The sequence below is a fragment of the Pan paniscus genome, chromosome 5, assembly GCF_029289425.2.
Source record: "Pan paniscus chromosome 5, NHGRI_mPanPan1-v2.0_pri, whole genome shotgun sequence".
Lineage (NCBI taxonomy): Eukaryota > Metazoa > Chordata > Mammalia > Primates > Hominidae > Pan > Pan paniscus.
In genome coordinates, this window is record NC_073254.2 from 190047408 (window position 1) to 190053407 (window position 6000).

The following is a 6000-nucleotide window of genomic DNA, read 5'->3' on the forward strand; positions in this document are numbered from 1 at the left end:
TTTTCTATTTGAATGTTAGAATCAGATTGTCTAGTTCTCACCTCACAGTAAAATAAATTAACAAATAAATAAAATACAAAGATCCAGAAAAACCTCAGTCTATTTTTATTTAGGTGCATTCATTTACATAATAAGTCAGGGAAAGTTGGCATTTTATGATGTTGAGCCTTCCTAGTCGAGAACATCATAAGTCTTTCTATTTGTCCAAGTTTTCTTTTATAAACTTTCGAGGGTGGATAAAAATGTATCTCATATAGATGTTAACTTTCTTGTTAAGTTTATTCCTGGGAACTTTTTCTTGCTAATTAAATGGGAGTAATTTCTTTTGTTATATCTTCTAAAGCTATTGGTTTCTGTATATCAATTTTATCCCTACATCTTACTAATTTTCTTATTATTTGTTGAAGAAATTAACTTGATATTGTCTTTTGGTTTGAGATAGGTGTATCTTACCATGTTATGAAAATACTTATCAAATCCTATTTTATTAAGTTTTTTAATGCTAAATTTCATCAGATACGAAATGCAGCTTTTATACAGATTATCTTATTTTTTTTAAATCTTGGATCTGTTCAGAGGAATTACCCATAATCAGCTTTTGCAAACATTTTCTAAAGTTTTTGAATTTGATTTTCACATACAAATGTGTTTGGTTGTCGTTTACAGCATGTGTCATTCAAAACCCAATTTTCCATAAGGATGCCATGTTTTCCTAAGCATTTGGAGTTCCACAGCATCTTGAATTCGTTTAACAAAATGTTATAGAAGAAAAAACTTAGAATTAGTACAGTTGTGTCATTATTTAAAAGCTAACATTTTTCTCTGAGCTTGAAAAATAATAGATACCTTTTCTAGTGAAGAAAGCACCTTAAATTCTTTCTTGAACAAAGTATGTGTGTGTGGATGGATGAGTAGGTTGGTAGGCAGATAGATTAGATAAACATTGTCAGTAAATTTAAATGGACATGATGCACACTTTAAACTCTCTCTGAAATAAAATAATGAGAAGTAAGAAATCCGAGCCCACAGATACTGGCCTGTTCAGGTGGTCCTGCTGAAGCACTGTCTCCATGGAAACAGAGGAGTGCCAGAAGGAAGGACTGAGGAGACACAGCAGTGAGTCCACGTTCTTCCCCGAAACACCATCATTTCCTAAGCTTATTTATTACCTTTTAATTCTACAGAATCACATTGTGATTTTATAGTGACTAAGGACCAAGAGTAGAAATGTCTTATCTCCAAGGCATGGAGCAGGCACTTACCATTTAAAGGAAGCAATCTTCAGGCTTTTACAGGATATTGATCTCTTGGGAATGTCAGCAGGGGCACAAGAAGAGCAGTCGATGCGTCTGGACTCATAAATTGCTCACGTTATATCCAATATGCAGTGTATGATATGACGTGTCATGGAGGTGTCTGCAAAGGCACCACAAACACCAACATCTGGGTTACTTATTTGTCTGCTCTGCAGTGAAGCTGGCAATAAACACATCTCCCAGAGGCTGGGGAAGGTGGGAAAGAATGATCAAATGAAAGCTGCCAAAATGAGGGCATTTTTTCTGTCTTCATGAATCATCAGCCATAAAACAACAGCAGGACAGGGGTTGCATCCTTCTCTCTGCTGCTACAACCAGCAGGTGATGGATTGGACGTGGTGGCTACAAAACGCAGATGAAGGTCAGCACTGTGTTCTGGCTGAGACTTCTCAAATTCTCACTTCACAGTTAATTTTTGTTTCAGACAATGAATGTTGTTGTTATTTTAATGATAGCATACGTTTAAAACTTTGATGCTTCCATTTTTCAAAAAGGGCGAACCACCACTGACAATAACAAAATCCTTTAATACAACAGCACTGGGGAACAGAGCCCAGGGCTTCTCCACTTGCTGATTCTCGGCACCTCCGTCTCTGTTACTCTCTGATGTTTCTTAAAGGCTGTCATATATGCATGGGATCAATGCGGCACAGCAGAAAACCAGAAATAAATTCAATGAGAATGAAGACGAGGCGGTTCTGGACAAGGTGCTGCTCAACCAGGAGGCGGCAGCAGCAGGAGAGTGGACCTCCTTGCACTGAAGCTGCGCTTAAACAGGACCTTGGAGGCCAGTGAGCTCCCTGCCCCGGTAGGGACGTGGCCTGCTCTAGGCAGAGGGCAGTTGAGCAAGGGAGAGAGGCATCAAAGTAGAATGACTTCAACTTTTTTAAAGGTTGAAAAACGCTGAATAAAGGCATTACTGTAAAGAGTATGGGATTGTTTATATTTGCTGAGTAATCAATACCACATATTGCTTTCACGTTGTTTGCTCAGCTCTGTTCCAGGGCACATCCAAGAAGCATGGGCATGTTTCTGTGCTCTTACAAAGCCTCCTTTCTATTAGGAAGCCTGCAGCACACACAAAACAGCCATCAGCAAGAGTGTCTGTGGCCCCAGTGCTGCCCTAGGCAGCACACGAGAGTGATGGACTTTGAGTCCCTTTATTTTCTGCTCTCTGGAAGGAGGGGTTTTATTAGAATTTATCTTTTTATATATTCTGCCTAGCATTAGAGAAGCAGACAATTTTAGTCAATCATTCAAGACCATCCTGCAACCTCAGCTTTTGTGCTTTACAACCTTGTAAAGAAACACAGCAACATAATTAATTACAATTACAGCACTGTGATGTGAAATTTCAGCCAAAAATCTAAGTCAGCCAAAAATCTAAGTCATTGCCTTTGGCCTGAATTCCTTTAGCATAATCTTAAGACAGGAACACGCTTGCCTGATCCAAGGGCCTGTGCACATCAGGTGCACCTCCCAGCAGGAAAGGCTCGGAGGCGTGGGCCAGGGGATCATGCGGAGTTGGGCTTTCATTCAGCATCCCCGGGAATCAGGACATTGCCCTCACACACACACTTGCCACACAGCCTGGCAGGAGCCAAGACAAGGTTGCAACACTTTCATCTTTAAGAAAGGAGTTTGAAAACATTTGCTGCAAATTAACACAACTTTTCTGGCTGGTATGTGCCCACAAATGGATGCAGCTGCACCCCGGACCGACCTGGGCTCCCTGAAAGATCAGAGGGAAACGTGAGGGACAAACCCATTCAGTGCAGAGCTCTCTTTCTTCAAGCAAGGGAAAAAAGATTTCCAAATTTGAAAATGACCTTCGCACCTCCCCTCCTTTCTGTTCCCCTCTTCAGTGGAATGTTTGAACAAGCACTGATGACTCGCTCCCAAATAGCCCAGATAAGGTTTTACAAGAGCAGGTGGGCCTGCTTGAAACATAAACTTTTCCTGAAGCAACAAGAAGAAAAATGATCCGAAACTTGCAATTTGGTTAATGTTTCTCTCTCTCTCTCTGCCTTGTGTGTACACAGCTCCTTCTGGCCGGCAGCAGGAAGAGTGGCCCTGTGTGTGCCAGGCCCTGCAGTCTCTCCTCTCAGCTGGTGTCTCCAGTGAGGGACCTGAGTCATCGCACACATGAGCCTGTGCTCAGCCTGCACATCTCCCGCCTCCCACCCAGCTGCTCCTCAACTGCCAGGGCCAGACTGTGGCAAAATCTCACTCTTCTGCCGATGCTGGGGTTTCCCTCGTGTCTGGAAGGTGGTGTGCTTGGTGGCCTGAGCGCTGCAGTGAATCCATGTTTCCCTCCCAGCACCCTGTTCTGTCCTCCAACTTGGCTGACAGCTCTGGCCAGGGACGCAGCCCAGCTGGTGCCCACCCCGCACTCTGTCCATTTCATAAGAGCCCTCGGTTTCCTCACTTCCCTCAGATTTTGCCAAGAGAATGGTCCTGGTGTGGCCCAGAAAGGCCAGCGGGGTGCAGCCTGGGACTTAGAGCAGAGGCGGCTCTGGTGGGGAGAAAGTAGCTCTCCCAGCCTAGCCCCACTGGTGGGAGGCACCTCCTGGCTCCAGGCCATCTTTTGTCTCAGTCCTAGGTAAGAAAAACACAAACAAAAGCCAGTCCCAAGGCGCTCGAGAAGCAGGAGGCCATTCCCTGACAGCAACATGCTGCGTGCACAGACACACGGGTGGACAGGAGGCAGAGCTCGGGGTTGCTGCGGAGCGGGCAGGACCCGCCGGGCAGCCGTGCACGGTTGTCGTCCTCAGCGGCAGGAGCCAGTTTGTTGCTCAGGGCCTTGTCTTTTTACAAAGAGCCCCAGGCCCCGGGGGCTTCTCTGGGTGCCTCTTTGCTGCCATGTCTGCACGCAGGCGGAGAGCAGACCAGGCTACCGACCCTCTCGCTTTGCTGTCTTCACGTGGAAAAGCCAGTGTCGTAGCCCCAAAGGAGGGGAAACTGTATTGATTTGGGGAGCCTCTATGTTGATTTCAAAACAGATTGCCTCCTGTGTTCTCAAAGACTGGAAGCGAACCCCACAACCGCCTTAGGCCACAAAAACTTTATCCTTTCTAATTAGCATCCCTGTGACCTGCTCTGCGCCCTGCAGATATTTTGCTCAGCCAGCCAGAAGGAGGGAGGCCAGACACCAGCCCCCACAGACCTGTGGCTGTGACCCCCTGCCTGGGGACGATGGGGTCGGGGTCCAGTAGCTGCCCCAGAAACAAGTGGGGCTGCAGGAGGCTGATGGTGAGCTTGGAGGTTGGCAGAATTCTAAATCTGGGCACTGCAGGGTCCCCACAGGTCACGACCCTACTCTGCTCCACCCAGGCTCCGGAGGACCTGAGCAGGAACCTCTGCAGGGGGGGCCCGGAGCTCCCTGTCCTCTCAGCAGCCGGCAGTGCTCCCTGACAGCCCGGGCCTCTCCCTCCAGTAGTTCGGTAGTTTGCTGTCACCAACGTGGCTGGGCCTGGGACAGGCTCTTCCTCTCCCTCCAGAAGCCAGGCTGTCCCTCCTGCCTCAGTTTCTCAGACTAGGCCACCTCTCCCGTCGCGAGACACTGAAGACCCTCAGCTGTTTCCATCTGCCCAGTCTGACTGCTGGATCTCCCTCTGTGTGCGTTGGTTTGCTGTGTTCTTGCTACTCGCCCTTGGATAAGATTTCTTCTCTACTCATGAAGCTGCGTGTCCTGGAGGGCAGGGCCGCACCTCACATGCATGTTGCCCACATAGCTCAGCAACAGATGCTCTCACGCTTGTTAAAAGTAAAACTGGGCCGGGCGCAGTGGCTCACGCCTGTAATCCCAGCACTTTGGGAGGCCGAGGTGGGTGGATCACCTGAGGTCAGGAGTTTGAGACTAGCCTGACCAACATGGAGAAATCCCGTCTCTACTAAAAATACAAAAAATTAGCTGGGCGTGGTGGCACATGCCTGTAATCCCAGCTACTCGGAGGCAGGAGAATTGCTTGAACCCAGGAGGCGGAGATTGCGGTGAGCCAAGATCACGCCATAGCAATTGCACTCCGGCCTGGGCAACAAGAGCAAAACTCTGTCAAAAAAAAAAAAAAAAAAAAGTAAAACCAATTAGCCAATGTAAAGGAGTTTAACTGAGCAAAGAGTGATTCACAAATCAGGCAGCCTCCCGACCCAGAGTGGACTCAGAGACTCCAGCACAGCCATGTGGTGGAAGAAAATTTAAGACTGAAAAAGGAAAGAGATGTATGGAAAATGGAAATGAGGTACGGAAACAGCCAGATTTGTTAAGCTTGGGGTTTGCAGTATTTGAACATGGTTGAAGAGCTGGCCACCTTAGATTGGCCAAAACTCAGTGATTGGCACAAGAGTAGGCTACGGTCCGTTTACAATTCCATTTAGGTTACTGTTCGTGATGTACAGAGAAACCTTTAGGTCGAAATTAAAATACACAAGGAGGCAGCTTTAGGCCACACTTGATTTGAAAGCTAGAGAGGTCTGGTGGAGGCTGCATTCTCCTCTCCAGGAAGTACATTTGTGGGCTGCTAAGCCACAAGATATGGAAGAACACAAGACAGCTAGAGAAGGCCACGAGCTGGACCCAATACCCACATATTCAGGAGTAAACACTGGTGCTGTGAAAGGGTCAGTGCCTCCATAAACGTCTCCACAGACACAGAGCTCTGAACGGACACGGGCCACTACACAC